The sequence below is a fragment of the Cryptomeria japonica genome, chromosome 9, assembly GCF_030272615.1.
Source record: "Cryptomeria japonica chromosome 9, Sugi_1.0, whole genome shotgun sequence".
In the NCBI taxonomy this organism is placed as follows: domain Eukaryota; kingdom Viridiplantae; phylum Streptophyta; class Pinopsida; order Cupressales; family Cupressaceae; genus Cryptomeria; species Cryptomeria japonica.
The window spans coordinates 413974514-413996895 of NC_081413.1; positions in this window are offsets into that span (position 1 = coordinate 413974514).

Sequence of the window (22382 nt, forward strand, 5' to 3'; positions counted from 1 at the left end):
TAGGAACATTTGGATTTGGTTTATAAAATGAATCTAAGTGAAAAATGAAATAGTGGTACATTGAAAGATAGAATCTCATATTAAATGAAAGATTAAGAAGGTTCCATATCATGAGTGTTAGGTATTGCTATGTTGCACCTATATGTGTATAGTGATTAAGATTATGAGGTATTGAACTGGAAGAAAGTAAATGCTTATTTCTTATGTAGGTAGATTAAGTAATGTTGTTGAGATACCCTAGGGAGGCAGTAGTAATGATTTATTGTATTCCACTTGCGTAATTGTTTGAATAGCTTGAGTGAATTATTCTATGTTCATAACACTTAAATGTTGTTGTGTTCTTGCTACATTTCTTAAGTGATTTTATGTGTTGTATTGTTTAAAAAGAAAATTAAATTAAATTAGCGTGTTTTTAGCTATATTTCTCTAGGGTATTTTGGTGGGCATTACACATATCACCCCTAAAACTAGGTGATCCATGGATAGAAGGACATGGAAAACTAGCCCCTGGAGTCTATCTGGGTGATCTATATAAGGGATGAGAGTGAGAACACCATTAGTTCCACTCAACCTCATGCATGTTTGTGCAAGTAGAACACGGATACCTACCTTCAACAAAAAGAAGATATCCATCACGCAATAATGTCATAAATCCAAGCAAGAGAGGTAATACTCTTAGAGCAAGGATAAGATAGTTGAAAAGATATATCTTTCTATATAAGTGTAAAGGAGATCCTTGGAGAAAAATAGATCTTTGTTCAAAAGACATCTACCTTCAAGAGGAGTTGTCTTGAACAAATATAACATCTTCTAGGATGAATGAATGCATGAGATTTGAATAAAAAAGATGATTGAGATGACATCAAAGAGAGATTATTTATAACAATACTCTTTTAAAAGAAGGCAAGAGATCCTCATCAGGGATATGCACGTGCACAAAATAGAAGGTCATATTATAAAAGATACTACTCAATGAAGAAAATAAATTTATGATTGATCAAAGACTTCCAATCACCAAGGAGGAGGTCCCAACTAAGGATATGTACTTAAGATCCCCATTAGGGATGTTTTTTCCAATATTAGAGAAGGAATTAAAATATGAATACACCTCTACAATCAATAAGAAATCCTTATAGAAGACACTACTTCACAAAGGGGAAATTTTAATCTTAATAAGGAGAGATGTTTGAAATCACTCTTGCCCCCTATATATATATGGAGAAGAGGTGGGATAGAAATAGGCTATTATGTTCCTTCCAAAATTATGATTGCACGTGAAATTATACCATCATGAATGACAATGAGCCTCTAGTAAGTGAGATATCAATGTCACATAATGATGAGCAACATAATAACCATTAATGTTATTTAAAGACATGCTAGATTGAATGAGGTATTTGAATATGACATGTTAAATGCTCTACTATAAGTGAGATTAAAAACATGTATAAAATGATGAATGTTAAAAAGTCTTTAGAAAGAGAAAAGTTTATAGAAGAAGAATAGGCCACTAATGCTAGATCCCAGAGACAACTGAGAGGGGGGTGAATCAGTTGTCAAATAAATTCAAATAAAAAACAACTTAACCAACTTATTGCTTAATACCGGTAAACCAGTCTTTTATACTGGTGGACACTTTTACCAGATAATTGCAATACCGGTAAAGATTAATGCATGAAACAAAAAGAAAAAGTCATCGACAACACATAACACTAATATTTATACGTGGAAACCCTGTAAGGGGAAAAACCACGGTGGGAAACCTTACCCACAATTAGATGATACTACTACAGATAGTAAGTGTATACAAATGGGTCTTCACATGCAGAAAGGCCAAGCGCCTAGAGCTCACTACTCAAATACAAAATAGGAGTCACACTGACTACAATTGGATGGTTCAATCCAACAAGGATGTACTGCTCAAAATGGCATCATCTTATGATAGATTCAATACTAGTGTAGTTTTGTTATGCTTTCACAAAAACCTTGCTTCACCTTCAAATGATTCCTGCATGTATAGCTCTTCTTATTCTTGCATATACCTTCACACAATTCTTCTTTGCATTCCACATCCGATCTTACAAATAAGATCTTACATTTATATCATAACCTAGGATCAATTTTAGTAGGTTGGCTCTAAGAGATATTACAAGAAAATCATTTTACAAATAAAACAATGTTCGATGCAATAACCGATTCAACATGTTAGCTTGATGCATTTACAACAATAATAAAACATCTCCATAGTGTGTCGTGCTGATCTGGAAAAGATAAACCTGCCGGTGTATAACTTGGACCTATTTGCCAGGCACAACAAATATGAAAATACGAATATGCCAATAAATGAATTTCTAAGACAAAGTGCCCAAATGATGCCTTCGACATAACCAAGTATTTTCCATGCCATTCCAAGTGTCGATGATCATTATATCCTACCAGTGTACCAAATACCGATGACTATGCATAAGTCACTTGCTTGCCGGTGAATGTTGTTGATTCTCCAAAGTGCTAGAGTTGATAAGGTTTAGTAGGTGTTGACATCAATGAAAAAACCATACCAAAATACCAACAATCTCCCCCTTTGGCATTGATGGCAACACAAGATGGAAAAACCATCAAAGTGCCAAAACAGAAATGCCAAATACCAAAATACCAACAATTACAAAAATATAAGTAATCTCTCCCAAAGTAACAATCTCTCCCCCTGAGAGTGACATGTGTTTCCTTGTGTTTTTCCATACCAATCTCTCCCCCGTCGACATCAAATGCAAAAGTTACTACAAAACCAAGTTCTTATACAAAATACCAACCAATTTAGTATACCAACTACTCCCCCTGAGAAGTAGGTTCCTCATCAAAGCCAGAGTAAAAGATTTCTCTGTTAATTTTGTCGGTTGATGACAAACATCAACTCTCTAAGTATCTACCAATGGGGGTATGACCCCAAGCTGATCTCTAAGATATTCAAAAGTCTCCTTAGGAAGAGGTTTAGTGAAAATATCTACAATCTCTTCTTTAGTATTCACATAAACCAGTTTTATTTCTTTTGCTTCAACATTTTCCCTTAGAAAATTCAGTTTGATAGAAACATGTTTGGTTTTAGAATGTAGTACCAGATTCTTATATATATCAATTGTTGCAGTGTTATCACAATAGATAGTTATAGGTTCCTTGCATTTTACCTTTATGTCTTTCAACATTTGTTTAAGCCATAGTACCTGTGTACTAAGGATGCTCCAACATATTCTGATTCTACTGTTGATAAGGATGTACAACTTTGTTTCTTACTCAACCAAGAAACTAGTCTACTTCCAAGAAAAAATGCTCCGCAGGTGGTGCTTTTTCTATCATCCACATCTCCTACCCAATTTGCATATGTGTATGCACATAATTCAAAGTTTTCATCTCGAGGATACCATAATCCAAGATTTGTAGTGCCTTGTAAATATCGGAAAATCCTTTTTACTACCGATTCATGATTTTCTCTAGGATTACTCTGAAATCTTGAAACAATACATACTTCATTCATGATATTAGGTCTGGTTTGTGTCAAATACAGTAAACCTCCTATTATAGATTTGTGCTTGGTTGGATTAATAGATGTAGATTCATCCCTTAGTGATAGTTTGTCACTTGTAGTCATAGGTGTGCTTACCGGTTTAGAGTTCTCCATCCCATATTTCTTTAGTAACTCCTTTAAGTACTTGGATTGACTCAAGAATATACCTTTGTTAGTTTGTGAAATCTGCAATTCTAAAAAGAATTTTATTTCACCAATCATAGAAATTTCAAATTCTTGCTGCATTTCAATAGAAAAGTTTTTACATAATCCATCTTCTCCTCCAAAGATTATATCATCAACAAAAACTTCTATAGCCAAGATGTCATCATTAGTTACTTTATAATATAATTTGCTGTCAGCATTACCTTTAGAAAAACCAATCTTCAAAAGATACTTATCCAATCTTGCATACCAAGCTCTTGGAGCTTGTTTCAATCCATACAAAGCTTTCCTTAACCTGCAAACCATATCTTTGTTATCTATCAAAGAAAATCCATCTGGTTGTTCAATGCAAACTTCTTCTTCAAGATCTCCATTCATAAATGCACATTTAATATCCATTTGATATACTTTGTAGTTCTTATGTGCTGCAAAAGCCAAAAATAATCTGACTGCCTCAATTTTGGCTATAGGTGCAAAGGTCTCATTATAGTCAATTCCTTCTTTCTGAGAATATCCCTTACACACTAGTCTTTCTTTGTTTCTGATAACCTTACCATCTTCATTAAGTTTATTTCTGAATACCCATTTGGTTCCAATTACATTTTTATCTTTAGGCCGGGGAACTAATGTCCAGGTGTTATTCTTCTCAATTTGTTCTAATTCTTCTTCCATAGCTTTAGTCCAATATTTATCTTCACATGCCTCATTTACTAATGATGGTTCAATTTGAGAAATAAGACATACCTCTTCATTTGCCAATCTTCCTCTTGTCATAACTCCTTTATACTTGTTTCCAATTATCTGATCTTTAGAATGATTTAATCTTACATACCGGGGTGTCTTTGTTTGTTGTTGTTCCTTAGTCACAGTGGAATTTTTAGATGATACCGATGTAACTGGATCTTTATTCTATACCAGTGGGTTTGGTGTAGGTTCATTTGTTAGAATTTATGTTGCCGGTTCAAACTATATACCTTGAAGTTCCTCTAAATTGTTTATCAATCTTCACATTTGTACGCTCAACAATTTTTTGCAATATTTTGTTAAAACATCTATATGCTTTACTCTTAGATGAATAACCAAGAAATATTCCTTCATCACTTCTAGGATCAAATTTCCCAATATACTCATTTCTTCTAATATAGTATTTGCTTCCAAATATTCTGAAATATTTAAGAGTAGGAGTAATACGAAACCATAATTCATGAGGGGTCTTACCTGTTTCACCTTTGATGTGAACTTTGTTGAATGTATAGACCACTGTACTTACTGCCTCTCTCTAATATACATGTGGTAGGTTTGCTTCTGATAACATACTTCTAGCTGCATCCAAGATAGTTTTGTTTTTTCTTTCAACAACTCCTTTTTGTTGTGGTGTCTGAGGTGTTCATAGTTGTCTTCTAATTCCATTCACTTCATAGAATGCATTAAATTACTTAGATGTAAATTCTCCTCCTTGATCTGATCTTAGACATTTGATTTTCTTACCTGTTTCATTTTCTACCATTGCTTTGAACAATTTGAACTTCCCAAGTGCTTCTAATTTTTCTTTGAGAAAAGTAACCCAACACATTATAGAATAATCATCAATGATTAGCATGAAATATTCATCACCTTGTAAAATTTTAGTTCTAGTTGGACCACATAAATCAGTGTGAATTAAGTCAAGAGCATTATTGGATTTTTCTAGAATACTTTTGAAAGTAGCTCTAACTTGTTTTCCAAATTGACATTCCTTACATACTGTATTGTGAGGTTTGACTGATAGTTCTGATACAAATTGTTAAGTACAGATGCTAAGCTAACAAGATGAGAGGGGGGGGGTGGTGAATCATACAAACTTAATCTTCAATATATTCAACAGATTCAACCTCGGTAGCTTAAATAGATATATGTAATCAAAACTGTAAAAAATGCAACCTTAAGAACACATAATCATAACAACACTCATAACACCAGATTTAACATGGTAACCCAAATAGGGAAAAACAACTGTGGGATTTTGAACCCACTAAGAAATATACTCTTCTAGAGTATGCTCGGTTAAAAGAAAATCCTGTTAAAGATTACAAAAACATTGCTAGATGTGACCTGGTTAAGGGATTTCCCTTAGATCTGTTAGGATCTTCACCTTGTTAGAGGTGACCTTGTTAAAGGGTTTCAAACACTAAAATATAATGTCACCTTGTTAGAGGATTTACAAATGAGACTGTTAAGTCCACTCGGTTAAGAGATTTTTCGTCACTTACAAATAAACAACAGTAATGAGTATGTCTGCAACTTTGCATCTAAAATGCTAAAGCAGATTCTTATTTGCTCAATACAATCTAGTCCTAAGACTTATCTTGTATTTTTGTTGGGCTCCTTACTCTGTTATTCAAACAGGTCTTCAAGCTTCTATGCTCAGTAATCACTATGTAGCATACATATGCTTACACTTGCTTGCATACATTTGTTTATCAACAGTTCCTTATTTATAAACAATTTGCTAACCACTTAATCTCTTTGATCACATTTCCCATGATCAATCATAGCCATCAGATCTCCAATCTTGACTAGGTTCAATGTATCCTTCGATCGGAAAATGTTTTACCTTGCCTTGGAACTTGCATATATTCCTTGGAACTTTTGTTAGGGTATTGCGGTTTAATCTGAGCTGTAGATCTTCTTGCCGATCTTCCATTGCCATGGATCCTTAACAAACTTCATACACATTGTATCAATCATTTAATCATAACCAGCTCATCAGCTTCCATCATTAAATAACACATGTATACATCCAATGCATTATGTTATTACTCAGTTGCAACTCGGTAAATACTAAACTTCACTCGGTAGACATTCCGCCTTCATTAACCGATAGTGATAACCTTAGGGTTTATCGACTAGGTTCCTTGCTCAGTAACATAGTATAGTATTAACCTTACAAACAATAGCATATGTAGGATATCAAAACAATCTAAACAACATGATCTCATCATTGTCTAACTCGGTAATAGTTGCCCATTGAATAACTTATTCCTCCCCTTATTCGTCACATTCTTTCTATGTCTTTTACCGACATCTTAATTCTCTTCAAAACATACTACTTAAGATATGGCAACATCCTACTAAATCAGAAAATCAATTTCTTGACATCAATGACAAAATAATATTATGAAGACAGTAAACATTCTTAATCAGTTATATCCATAATTATCAACAACCTTCTCAATATCCTAATTGAAATGCCAACAATCTCTTATTGTCTATTATAATGCCAACAATCTCCCCCTTTGGCATTGATGGCAAAACCAATTGATTTGACCTAAAAGATTCAAATTCAGATTGTTGTGATTGTGATTGCTCAGATTGCTGAAATGCTCTCCCCCTGTCATTAGTCTTCTCCCCCATACATTAGTCTTCTCCCCCTTTGACAACAATGGCAAAAGAAAACTAATACATAATTTCTTGTTGTGTGAAGTAATTCCTTTGCTGTTCATTATCAACTCAGTCTTGGTTAGAGCATTTTATCTTCAATTCCTGTTCCTTGTTTTTGTTTCCTACACACCTTTAGAAAACATCCTAAAGTGTTTAAATCAACATCAACTCCTAAAAGATATTCTTTAGAGTCATCGAATTGATGCTTTCACCGAACTTAGTCAGTGAGTAGAAGATAGGGGTAGGACCCCTAACTTACTTCTGAGATAATCAAAAGTGTCCCTTGGTAGTGGTTTGGTGAAAATATCTGTGCTTTGTTCCTTTGAACTAACATACTCCATTACCACTTTCTTCTCTTGAGCTTCTTCTCTAAGATAATGATATTTGATAGAGATGTGCTTTGTCTTAGAGTGCATAACAAGATTCTTTGAAATGTTAATGGCACTAATATTATCACAGAATATAGTTACTGGCTTGGTAACTTTCTCATTTATGCCTTCCAATAATTGTTTGATCCATACTTTATTGGTACAATTTAATGCTGTAGCAACATATTCAACTTCTTCTGTAGACTGTGAAATACATCCTTGTTTCTTGCTAAGACAACTCACTAGTCTTTCTCCTAAAAAGAAAGTTCCACCACTTGTGCTTTTCCTATCATCTATGTTGCTTGCCCAATCAGCATCAGTATAAACTTTTAAATCAAATTCATTTCCTTTCTGATATACTAAGCCATAATCCTCGGTACCTTTCAAGTATCTAAAAATTCTCTTGATTGCTGTAATGTGTGTTTCCTTGGGATCTGCAGAAAGTCTTGCAACTATACCTACTGCATGTGCTATCTCTGGCTTGCTGTGAACAACATATTGCAACTTTCCAATCATAGATCAGTAAAGTGTCTCATCAATAGATGCAGATTCATCATTTTTTGATAGTTTACAGTTGGTAGTCATAGGAGTACTTACTGATTTTGAATCCTCCATTCCAAATTTCTTCAAGATTTCCTTTATGTACTTAGATTGAGTAATGAAAATCTCATCTTTCATTTGCAGTATCTGTAGACCTATAAAATACTTTATCTCACCAATTAATGACATCTCAAATTCTTTAGTCATTTCATTTCCAAAGTTCCTGCATAAAGAGTCATTTCCATAAAAGATAATATCATCAACAAATATGGCTGAGATCAGTATTCCATTTTCATCATTCTTCATGTACATATTGTTGTTTTCACTTGTCCTTATAAAACCAATCTTGATTAAATAAGAGTGAAATCTTTCATACCATGGTCTAGGTGCTTGTTTCAGACCATATAAAGCTTTGTTTAATTTACATACCTGATCTTTATTCTCTCCTTCAACAAATCCTTTAGGTTGTTCAATAAAAAATTCTTCTTCTAATATATCATTCAAAAATGCAGATTTGACATCCGTTTGATATACTTTGAAATTCTTGTAAGCAGTGTATGCCAACAATGTTCATACTCCTTCAAGTCTTGCCACAGATGCAAAAGTCTCACCATAATCAATTCTTTCTTCTTGAGCATAATCTTTGCAAACTAGTCTTGCTTTATTTTGAATGACCTCACCTTTTTCATTCAGCTTGTTTCTGAAAATCCACTTTGTACCGATTACATTTTTGTCCTTCAGTCTTGGGACCAGTGTCCATGTGTCATTCTTCTTGATTTGATCAATCTCTTCTATCATTGCATTTATCCAATCTTCACTATTAAATGCCTCTTTCACTATCATCGGTTCAAATTCAAATATCAGACATGTGTTCTGTCTCAGTTTGTTCCTTGTCATCACCAGATCATTCTTATCTCCTATAATCTGACTTGATGCATTATTCCTTCTGACATACTTGGCTAATATAGGCTCGGTAGGCTCTATATGATCTTCTTCATCACTCAGTAACTGGATATTCTCTTCATTTCCTTCAACAGTTTTCTTGGTAGGACTTCTCGGTTGAACATATACAAATCCTTCATAATCTTCTAGTTCTTTGGAGTTTCCTTCATCAATTCTTTCTGCAAATTCATCAATTTTCACATTTGCACTTTGTACTATTTTGTTAGAGGATTAGATCAAACATTTAAATGCTTTGCTTCTAGAAGAATAACCAAGAAATGTTCCTTCTTCACTTTTATGATCAAACTTACCATTTCTGTCATCTTTGTGAACATAGCATCTACTTCCAAAGATTTTAAAATAACTTACATTAGGTTTCTTGTCATACTAGATTTCATATGGTGTCTTCAAGGTTCCTTTCTTTAGTTGTACTCGGTTCAGGGTGTAAACTGCAGTGCTGATTGCTTCTCTCCAAAATGTTTGAGGTACCTTCTTTTCTATCATCAAGGTTCTTGCACAATCCACAATTGATCTGTTTCTTCTCTCGGCTATCCCATTTTGCTGGGATGTTCTTGGTGCAGATACTTGCCTCTTTATACCATGATCATTGCAGTATAAGTTAAATTCATCAGAAGTGAACTCACCTCCTCTATCAGATCTAAGACATTTCAGTTGTCTTCCTATTTCATTTTCAACTCTTGCCTTGTACCATTTGAACAACTTCTAATTTTTCTTTTAAAAACATTACTGACATCATCCTTGAGTAATCATCCACAAATAATATGAAGTACTTATCACCATAATAACTCTGAACTTTCATAGGACCAAAAAGATCAATGTGCACAAGATCTAAAATTCCCTTAGAAGTATAGGACTTACTTGTAAAGCTTGATCTTGTCATCTTGCCCATCTGGCATCCTCGACATGTAGCATTCTCAGGTTTCACAAGACTCGGTAGACCTCTTACTCAGTCCTTCTTGCTTATTTTGATCAGATTATCAAAATTTACATGACAAAACCTTTTATGCCATAACCGGGTATCATCTATCTTTGCATATAGACACTTATTCTGAGTTGAGTCAAGGTGAAATGTGTTACCTTTTGTTTGTGTCCCGATAGCTACTAACTTCCCATGCTTGTCATGAACTTTGACAATTCCTTTCTGAAACTCTATTCGATATCCTATATTGTTTAGCTATGCTACACTCAACAAATTGTATTTCAAACCTTCAACCCAATAAACATCATTACATTTAGCATTGTCAAGAAGTGTTATAGATCCTTTACCTCTCACTGGACATGGTGCATCATTACCAAATCTTACATAACCTCCATCATAATCTTCTAACATAACAAACTTGTGTTTATCATCTCTCATGTGATGTGAGCATCCACTATCTATGATCCAAGAATCATTAGTATTTATGTGAGATATTAAAGCTTTTTCTTCGTACCTTTCTTCATCTGATCCATCTTTGATAGCCACATAAACAACTTCCTCTATATCGGTTTCGTCTGATTTATATTCATTAGATTCTTCATCAGCTGTTAGGCATGTCTTTTTATCTCTTCTTCTGAAGTCTCAATGTCCTCTGTAATGATTATCTTTCTGTCTGTCATCTCGGTAATCTCCCTTTTCACTGGATTCTTTGTCAGGGCAATTAGAAGCCGTATGTCCTATTCTATCATAGTTAGAACATTTCAAAGGAAACTTTCCTTTGTACTTACCTTTTCCTCACGATAGCCTTCTGGCTAATAGTGCTTCAAACTTTTCTTGCTTTCTGATTTCTTCATAAAGTTTGTGTACCTCCTCCATGTTTTTGTGAAATCTTTCACTTGCTCCACTATGTTTCCCTTCAGAGTACTTATACTTGCTATCATTGTAATCATCAGATTCATCAAGATGAAAAGAATTGAATGCAACCTCAATTTTATTTATCGAAGACCCACTGTTATCAAAGTTACTTAACTCAAATGCATGTAGCTTACCAATAGTAGAATCCAAAGAAACTGGCATATTGGGTATAGACCTCAATTCATTGATTGCAAAGACTCGGATTGCATAAACTAGTAGAAGGGTTCTTAATAACTTACTTGTGACATCCTTCTCTTCAATGGTTCCTCCTGCTCCTTTGATTTGATTGACAATCTCCTTTAACCTTGTACTTAACTAGGTTATGTTTTCACCTTCATTCATTCTCATATATTCAAGTTGTCCTCTTAGACTGTCCACTTTTATTCTTTGAACATGTTCATCACCACCATACACAGACATGAGCTTGTCCCACATTGCCTTGGCATCATTGCAACCTTCTAGATCATTAAACTCTGAGTCAGTCAATGTAGATGTTATTTCAATCATTTCTTGAATATGTTCTTGCTTTGCCTTTATCTCTTCCATTGTCAATGGATAGGTACTAGGTATAATGAAATCATTCTCCAGATAATATAAAACATATTCTCCAATTCCTGATAGGTGCAACTTCATCCTTTTCTACCATGTAGAGAAACTTGACTTGTTCAGCTTCGGTGCATCTCTCTTATACATCTTTGGATCTTTAGCCTCAAGTTCCTTTAAAATTTTCTTCTGGAGTCCAAAGCACTGATACCAATTGATAGTTCTGATACAAATTGTTAAGTATAGATGCCAAGCTAACAAGATGAGAGGGGGGGTGAATTATACAAACTTAATCTTCAATATATTCAACAGATTCAACCTTGGTAGCTTAAATAGATATATGTAATCAAAACTGTAAAACATGCAACCTTAAGAACACATAATCATAACAACACTCATAACACCAGATTTAACGTGGAAACCCAAATAGGGAAAAACCACTATGGGATTTCAGACCCACTAAGAAATATACTCTTCTAGAGTATGCTCGGTTAAAAGAAAATCATGTTAAAGATTACAAACACATTTCTAGATGTGACCCGGTTAAGGGATTTCCCTCAGATCTATTAGGATCTTCACCTTGTTAGAGGTGACCTTGTTAAAGGCTTTCAAACACTCAATTAGAATGTCATCTTGCTAGAGGATTTACAAATAAGACTATTAAGTCCACCCGGTTAAGAGATTTTTTTTCACTTACAAAGAAACAACAATAGTGAGTATGTCTGCAACTTTGCATCTAAAATGCTAAAGGAGATTCTTATTTGCTCAATACAATCTAGTCATACGATTTATCTTGTCCCTCTGCTGGGCTCCTTACTCTATTATTCAAATAGGTCTTCAAGCTTTTGTGCTCGGTAATCACTATGTAGCATCCCTGTGCTTACACTTGCCCGCATACATTGTTTATCAACAGTTCCTTATTTATAAACAATTTGCTAACCACTTAATCTCTTTGATCACATTTCCCATGATCAATCATAGCCATCTGATCTTCAATCTTGACCAGGTTCAATGTATCCTTCGATCGGAAAATGTTTTACCTCACCTTGGAACTTGCATATATTCCTTGAAACTTGTGCTAGGGTATTGTGGTTTAATCTGAGCTGTAGATCTTCCTTCCAATCTTCCATTTCCATAGATCCTTAACAAACTTCATACATGTTGTATCAATCATTTAATCATAACCAACTCATCAGCTTCCATCATTAATTAATGCATGTATATATCCAATGCATTCTGTTATTACTCGGTTGGAACTCGGTAAATACTAAACTTCACTCGGTAGACATTCCGCCTTCATTAACCGATAGCGATAACCTTAGGGTTTACCGACTAGGTTCCTTGGTCGATAACATAGTATAGTATTAACCTTACAAACAATAGCATATGTAGGATATCAAAACAATCTAAACAACATGATCTCATCATTATCTAACTCGGTAATAGTTTCCCATTGAATAACTTATTCCTCCCCTTATTCATCACATTCTTTCTGTGTCTTTTAACGACATGTTAATTCTCTTCAAAACATACTTCTTAAGATATGGCAACATCCTACTAAATCAGAAAATCAATTTCTTGACATCAATGACAAAATAATATTGTGAAGACAGTAAACATCCTTAATCAGTTATATCCATAATTATTAACAATCTTCTCAATATCCTAATTGAAATGCCAACAATCTCTTATTGTCTGTTAGAATGCCAACAACAATTTTAGGTAAATCTCTAACTACCTTAGTAGTACTGATTTTTACCATGCAATCAAAGTTTACATGAGAGAGTCTCTTATGCCATAGCCAACTTTCATCAATATGTGCAATCAAGCATGTCTTTTCACTGTTATTCAAATGAAAGATATTGCCTCTAGTTTGATTACTGGTTATAATTTCTAAATCAGTTCTATTCATGATTTTGCATTTTCCATTTTTTAATTGTGTAACGTCATAAATTGTATGCACTTGCTAAAGCAGTACAATTTAACACCTAGTTTAGCACCCGCCTTGGCGCAGTTGCACTTTGCATGGCATTTCCCCTTTAGCACTTAATTAATCAAATTAATTAGGTCTAAAGGTTCTATTTCACCATTTTCCACATCACAAAGTCCGGCCCTTTCATTAAAGCCTGCCCCTTTCATTTTATTCCTCCAATACATCACTTAATCAAAAACCCTAATTAGGCCCTATTCTGAGCTTGGGGGCTTAATTTCGGGGGTCAAAACATCTCGAAATCACCTGTAACTTCGGGATTCTCTCTAGAATCATCATATCTGACGGTCCTGAAAATTTGGTGAAAAGTTGTTAGGACCGTGGCACCCGGAGTGCACATGGTCCCGGACATTTTTCTCGAAATTTTAGGAGCGCGATCCAATCATAAAATAAAGCTTAACCCCAAGAAATTGGCGGGATATTCAATCTCTAGGTCGGCCAAAAGACGAAATTGCGACCTAGGGTTTCATACATAAGAGCTCTCTTTCTTCATTTGAAAGGATCGGATTTTTGTTTTCAGGAACTTCATATGCAGCGAAAGAGCAGATCTTTGAAGACTTCAACATCTTACAACATCCCTCTATCAAGCATTTATCAATTCCATTCATCCATTTAGGGCTTGGAAGACATTGAAGAACAATAGGAGATCACCGACTGAAGATTGGCTTGTACCTCTCCCTTGGGGGTTGGGTATGGTTTCATGTTGTTTTCATGTCTTTGCATAAGCTTCAATATATCATTTATCCATGCTTTAGATCACTTTGCATCTTGATTTAGAGCATTTACATTATCATTTACAAGCAATTAGGGTTTACTTTCTAGGTTGCTCTAGTTTGCTTTCTTGCATTTTAGGACCTTGCACACACACTAGGTCTGCACACACAATACATTTTACAAAACAACTTGGCTATTCGTGGAGGTGGAAATCACCGAAGCGGGGGTTTGACTAAGGCAAAACCCTATATAGCCGCCCATACCCCCTTTTTCAGATATCATTGCAGGTTTCGGGATTCAGACGACGCCGTGGGATACAAATCCGGAGAGAGAAGGTCGAGACAACACTTTGTATCAAATTGCAGAGCAGAAGACTGGGACAAGGGCGCTGGGCGCCCTGGTCCTGCCAGGACAGGGGCGCTGGGCACCCTGGTCCCTGGGACAGAGGCGCTGGGCGCCCTGGTCCTCCGGACAGACAGCTTTCAGATAGCTTTCCAACAGTGTTCCAGAGTGCAGAACAGCAGTTTCCGGTGCAGTTTTCAGGACAGTGGCGCCCGCGCCCCCGTCCCGAACATTTTCAATCCGATTTTGACTCTGGGTACACATCTGCATTCTTATTTCATCTATGTATTTACAGCTGTTCATTGTTTAATCTCAATTCTGCAATCTTGTTATTAGTTCATACTTGCATTTTGGGATTAGGGTTTGAACTTGCATTACTTGATCTTACAATTTCAACAAGGGAATAGAAATCCTAATAGATATCCCGTGGCTCTCTCTTTCACCAAAAGAAGTAGCCAATTGTGCGATATCTCTAGGCTCTTTCGTATTCCATAATGTGTGTCAAAAGGTAGGATTAGGGCATGTTAACCTAGTCTCACTTTTTCCCCCACACATTTTGGTGAACTCGACGTGAATCTATCATTGCTTCCTCTTGCATTGCATTTGTTAGATCTAGATCTAGATTTAGCGTGTTTTCATTTCATTTTCATTTTCAAGAAAAAAAAAAAAAAAAAGTGTGTTTCTTTGCATTGGGTGTTTAAGTTTTGTGCAATCTTTTCAAAATGTCAGACTTTTATTTGCAAAATGTTCATGCTTATGATGATTATTATGAGTATAGCCAAGATGAATTAGATGAAGCTTTAGATGAGTTTTTGAACCCTAAAGATGCCAAACCTTCATTTTACCAAAAACTCATAAACCTTGTTACTATGCCATTTCGTTGTGATGAGAAAGATAAGTTGAATGAGTCCTCTCAAGGGTACATTCCTATCAACTCTTCCACTAAATCTAGTAACATGGTTGTTTTCACCAATCCCCTCTATGAGGAGATGTCTCCTTTTGAATCAAAAGATAAACCTTTCAATAGATATGATCATGCTTTGTTGGATGATGCTCTTGATGACTTTGTGGCTTTATCGAAATCTTTAAACAAGAACAAAACTTCTAAATTAGTTAACATGATAAACTTGAATGAGCATAAAAAGCCTCTCTTTGAAGTCCAAGGAGCTTATCCTTCTCCCACCTTTCAAGTTTCTAAGTCACCTCTCCTTACTGTCCAAGGAGGGTATGATCATGATTCCTTTCGTACTCTGAATAAACCAATCATCACTGTGCAAGGAAGAAAACCTATAAGTCCTTATAATTATGCCAAGCAAATAACTAGAGAGAGTTATCATACGGTTGCCCATACTTATCATACCAGAAATAATAGGCAGCCTAGTCCTCCTCCTGTTATCCCAGTTTCCCTTCCGAATCCTCAACCGGTTCTTCCACAAGCTCCACGTATTTCACAAGTTCTTGGAAAGGAATATGATCTCATAGAACAACTTAAAGCTACCCCTGCTAAGATATCCCTTTGGGATTTGATTCAAACTTCTTCCGCTCATCATGGAATGTTACAAGATGCCTTGAAAGATTTGAATGCTCCTCCACCGAATACATCTAGTAATATAGCATCTTTGGTTAACTCTGTGATGAATCCTAAAGCTCAAATTGTGTTTACCCAAGATGAGTTGCCTACTAGTGAAATTCAACATCAATATGATCCCTTGATGATTGTGGTTATCATGAAAGACACGGCTATAAGGTGAACACTAGTAGATAATGGCTCTGGTCTTAATGTGTGTAGCATTAATCTTTTGCATAAGATGAATGTGGATACATCCTTAATTGAACCGGACTCTCGTCCTATTAGAGGCTTTGATAATGTGGCTAAAACTTCATTAGGTACTATCACCTTACCCATCACAGTGGGGCCTGTTACTTTGCCTACACCTATCCATGTTATGTCGGGAAATCTAACATACAACTTGCTACTGGGGAGACCTTGGATTCACAGTATGCAAGCTGTCCCTTCTACATTACATAGACAAGTTAAATTTATTTATAACAATAAGACATATACCTTGATAGGTGATACTAATTTTCAAGCTTGTTTGCAAACATCCACTTCTAAGGGGGGTTCTTCTAAGCCGTCCTCATCTAGTGATGAATCTTTAAATAAGATACCTATTGGTGAATCCTCGCTCTCTGATGATCAAAATTCTTTGGATGAGTCTGGAGCTCTTGGAGAAGATTCTTCTTGACTTGAAACTACACATAAGAAGGATTTTGATCCTGGGAAGATCCTCGAAGATGACGATTGGGGATCCCTTGATTTTAATCGTACCTTTGTAGGTGAATATAAGGTTCCTTCTAGAGAAATTAAAGTTGAAAAGAAGGAAGAAGCTGAAAATAATAAAGTTGAAAAGAAAGAAGAAACTAAAAATCAATCAACCTTACCTGAATCTATGAGTAATAATTTTGTGGCCGCCTCTCAAACTTCTTCTCCTCACATCTCTAATTATGAAGAGTTTGATTCTTTGTCTTATGAAAAACCACCTTCTCTTCCTGAAATGGCTGATCGTTATGGTCGTGGTTTTTGCATTTTTGCTAAGCATGGGTATCATGGAAAAGGTTGTGGTGCTCATGAACAAGGGATAAGAGTTCCTCTAGAGACTAATTTTCAAAATTATGCCTTTGGACTTGGCTTTAATCCCTGCAAACGTACTAAAGCTTCTAAAAGACCATGCATTAGTGTTAATGCTATCTCTACATCTTTATCAATACAACATCCTGAGTATATTGATGGGGATCCTTCGTGTACCTGTTCTTTGGATGTCTTCCCTACCGATGACGCTTTAGCTGAATTTTTAGGAGCATATGACACTCTTCCTCATTATCATCACAATAGGAGGCTCCCTTATTGTTTGAACACTGAAGCCTATTTTGGAAAAGAGATTGATAATGATGAGATTGTGAAAGAATTCCCTTAGTTAAAGGATACTCCTCCACAAAGTAATCTTCTCATAAGTGACACCACTGATGTTAAGATGGATCCTTGCAATAAAGAGAAAGTCATTAAAATTGGGAAATGTTTGGATGAAGAGGAACAAAAACAATATGAAGATTTATTGCATGAATTCCCTGAGATCTTTGCTTGGGCATATTCTGACATGCCTAGTATAGATCCTAAGATCGTTACTCATAATATTGTCTTAGTTCCTGATGCTAAGCCCGTGAAACAAAAGATTCGAAAAATGAATCCTAAGGTAGCTTTTCTTGTTAAGGCTGAGATTGAAAAGTTATTGGAGGCTGGATTTATCCGCCCTATTGACTATTCCCCATGGATTTCAAATATTGTCGCTATGGCTAAACCAGATAACAAAATAAGAATGTGTACTGACTTTCAGGATCTAAATAAGGCTTCTTTAAAAGATGATTTCCCTCTTCCAAACATTGACATGATAGTTGATTCTACGGCAGGACATGCCTTGTTATCCTTCATGGATGGTTTTTCAGGCTACAATCAAATTTTTATTAACCCTCAAGATCAATTCAAAACTGCTTTCACCACTCCTTGGGGTACGTTTTGTTGGGTAATGATGCCTTTTGGACTTAAAAACGCCGGTGCAACTTATCAACAAGCGATGACCCTTATCTTTCATGATTATATGCATAAGATTTTAGAGGATTATGTTGATGACATTTTAGCCAAATCCTTTCTTCACATGGATCATATTAAAGTCCTTCATCAAATCTTTGAAAGAATTTGTAAATATCACATGCGCTTGAATCCCCACAAATGTGTTTTTGGTGTGGATAGTGGAAAACTATTAGGGTTCATAGTTTCGCATCATGGGATTGAGGTGGATACTAAGAAAATAGATGCTATTGTCAACATGCCACCTCCTAGAAATGTGTCTCAACTTAAAAGCTTACAAGGAAAGATTCAAGCTATTCGTAGGTTCATGTCTCAGCTTGCGGATCGTACCTTTCCTTTTACTCAACTTCTTAAAAAGGATATCACTTTTCAATGGAATGAGGATTGTCAGCAAGCATTTGAAGATTTAAAAGTGTATTTGGCTAGTCCTCCTATTCTTCAACCTGCCGAACCATCTAAACCCTTCCTTCTTTATACGGCTGCTTCCTCTCATGCTCTTGCAGCATTATTGGCACAACATGATAAAGATGGTAAGGAGTGTCCGGTTTATTACATAAGTCGTACCTTACTCGATTATGAGACCCGATATTCTGCGATAGAAAGACAATGCTTGGCCTTGGTGTTTGCGACTCAGAAATTGAGACATTATCTTTTAAATTCAGAAGTCCATGTCATGGTAAAGTTTGATCCTTTGAAGCATCTTTTCTCTAAAACTGATTTATTAGGACGTCTAGCTAAGTGGGTTATGATGTTAATTGAATTTGACCTTAAATTTGTTTCACAAAGAGCAATTAAAGGACAAGCGTTGACCGATCACTTAGTTGAGGCCCCTTCACCTTTCTCCTTCCCTAACCTTGAGTCTTTTCCTGATGACTTCATCCTTTCTATAGAGAAAGATGAAACTTGGGAGTTATACTTTGATGGCTCTAAGTGTCGTACGGGATCGGGGGCAGGTGTTGTTCTGATTTCTCCTACAAAGAAACCCATTCCCTTATCCTATCGTCTAAATTTCCTATGTACCAATAACATTGCTGAGTATGAGGCTCTTATAGCGGGAATAAAAGCAGCCTTAGCTCTGAACATAAAACACATGCATATTTATGGAGATTCGCAATTGATTATAAGACAAGTAACAGGAATATATCAAGCAAAACAAGACAAATTATCACAATATAAAGATCTTGCCATCTCTTTATTACAGAAATTTGATTCTTATACCATGGAACCTGTTCCTCAAAAAGATAATCGACATGCGGATGCAATGGCATGTGTGGCTTCTCTTGTATCTTTAGAGGACCCTGTGGTTGATCTTAAATTTGTTATTCACAACCTTATTTCTCCAGCTATTGTAGACGATTCTAGCTTGGTAACATGTTGTGATTTTATAGACTCAGATGAATGGTACTCGCATATCGTAAGATATTTGACCGATGGTACCTTTCCTGATTCCGCTAATAGGAACACTAGGGCTAGAATCCGCAAGCTGTCTGCTAGGTATCTCATTCTTTCTAATGTCCTCTACCGAAGGGGTTATGATGGTCTTCTCCTTCATTGTCTTAACAAGTCGGAAATCCCTGTTGCTCTTGAAGAGGCACATTCAGGTGCCTGTGGGGGGAATTTTGGGGGCAAATCCATGGTTCATAGATTGCTTCGTATGGGATACTATTGGCAAACTATGCAGAAGGATTCCTTTTCATTTGTTAAAAAATGTCATCAATGTCAACAACATAATAACCTGATTCATGCTCCTGCCCAAGAACTCCATTCTCAAGTAGCTTCTTGGCCTTTTTCCACATGGGGTTTGGATCTTATTGGTAAAATCTCTCCTCCTTCATCTCAAGGACACACCTTCATTATAACCGCAACAGATTACTTTACGAAGTGGGTAGAAGCTATTCCCCTTCGCTCTACCACTGCTGAAGTGATTTGTCAATTTCTTCTAGAAAACATCATTTCTCGATTCGGGATACCTTCTACTATAATCTCAGATAATGGGACATCATTTAAGAACAAGGACGTGAAGAAATTCCTCGAGAAGTATCATATCAAACATCGATTTTCTACACCATACTATCCTCAGTCAAATGGTCAAGCCGAATCATCCAATAAGATAATTGAACAAATTCTTCGCAAAACCATGAATAAGCATGGTAAGGATTGGAGTAACCAGCTAATCTATGCTCTTTGGGCTTACCGAACGAGTGTACGAATTGCCATAGGAACTACTCCTTATAATCTTGTTTATGGTGCTGATGCTATTATGCCTTTAGAGTTAGAGATTCCATCACTTAGGGTTTCTCTCAAAGGTATAGTAGATGATGACTCTTATAGAGAACAACGACTTCAACAACTTGAGATGCTTGATGAACAGCGCATAAACGCTCTTGAGCATATTAAAGCATATCACAAAACCCTACAACGAAGCCATAATGATAGGGTCATTCAACGTTCCTTCTCAGTAGGTGACTTAGTCCTTTATGAGAATCAGCGCAATGTGAATGCCTTACCTGCAGAAAAGGGAAAATTTAGTCCTAATTGGCTTGGACCATATATCTTTATTGAGGATTATGGATCAGGTGCTTACAAAATAGCGGATGTAGATGGTACGCCTCTTAAAGAACCTATCAATGCTATGCACTTGCGTAGATATTATGCTTAATTCTTCATTCTTCATCTATCTTCTTTTCAATTCTTCAACATTGGATAATATGTTAGTGTCTCTTAATTAAAGCAAAATAGAATTAAATGTTATATTGTTTAGTCTATATTGCTTCGTTCCTGACAAGCGTGTCTTCTTACTTTATGGTTTGTCTTGAATTCATTTATGTAAATTGTGAAAGATTTACATTCCCATTGTGCTAGCATATTATACAGTGTCTTTATGTGTTAAGTAGAATCGTATCATGTTGTGTTTAAGTTCAAAATTAAATCATGTTAGTTATATGATTCTTAGACTTAATGCATATCTCTTCCCTATCATCAATGTAGTACTTGATTAAATATTTTAATAAAGTCACACATGTATCAATTTAATCATGGAGCATTGAGAAATCAATCACATGGAAATTAAATTCTGAACATACATGTACATTTACCAGATGTATTAGATTTAATCAAAACAAAATATACATTGTTTTAAGCATTAAAGATAACACATTTGAGACAAAAGAGAAGCATGTATATATACATATATATATGTGTGGATCGTATACAAATATAGGTCACTGTATATCCAAAATGTGACCTCTCTTTTACATCATAAAATCATCTCCTATCCCTAGGGCTAGTGGCTGGAGAGTGTCGACTGGACACTCCCTCCTGATCTGGCCGTGAAGGTGGACCCATGGGTGTGTAGCGCGATACAGACCATGAGTGACTCTGAGAGGAACTCCTATGATCCCTATCCATAACGATCGCGCGATAGGTGGTAGCCTCGGCCTGAGCCGCCGCTAGATCTCGGCGCGCTTGCTGGAGGTCCTCTGATTGGACTCTCTCTCTCTGCCACGCCTACTGGAGGTTCTCTGATAGGACTCTCTCTCTCTCCCTCCATATATCTACCTGTACTCGGAATGGGGAAAACAAGTCCTCATGCCGACCCGCATTCCCCTGAGGCCTATAGGCAATCTGTGAGGAACTGGGGATCTGTGCTATCATGGAAATGTCTGTCATTGCCTGCTGAATTAAGGAACGCCACTCCTGCACATTAGTTGTGGCAGTAGAATAGATTTTTTTTGTTAGTACCATTCTATATCATCAAAACATTAATCAATCAATATAAAACTACTATACCTGGATCTCCCTCACGCCAGTAGGGATCATGATATGGTAGCATCTGTGCCTGGGCACCACTAGGCTCCCCTCGCTTGAATAATCTATGCACGATGGGTGTGGGCTGGATGGTACTAGGAACAGGTCTCTGTATCGCCTCATGTTCCCCCTATTGGGGAATAAGAGGTGGATCTAGAGCTATGGTATCGTCTCTTGAATGGTGGGGAGCTGCATCTGACTCCTCCTCATCATCTCTATCCTCCTCCTCGTCATCCTCCTTGTCATCCTCATCCTCATCCTCATCTACATCATCACCTGCATCTCCCTCATCCTCCTCTCTATCTGTATCCTCCTCCTCCTCCTCGGCACTGGGCTGATCGCCTGTAGGTGGATCAGGATCTCCCGCCTCCTCATGACCCTCTCCCTCCTCTGGCTCCTCTGACCTAGATCCCTGGTCCTCATCTTGGTCTCCATGTCTCCATGGGCCTAGATAGCCTGTCAGATGATCTGGTGGAAAGATAGGACCTGGATAT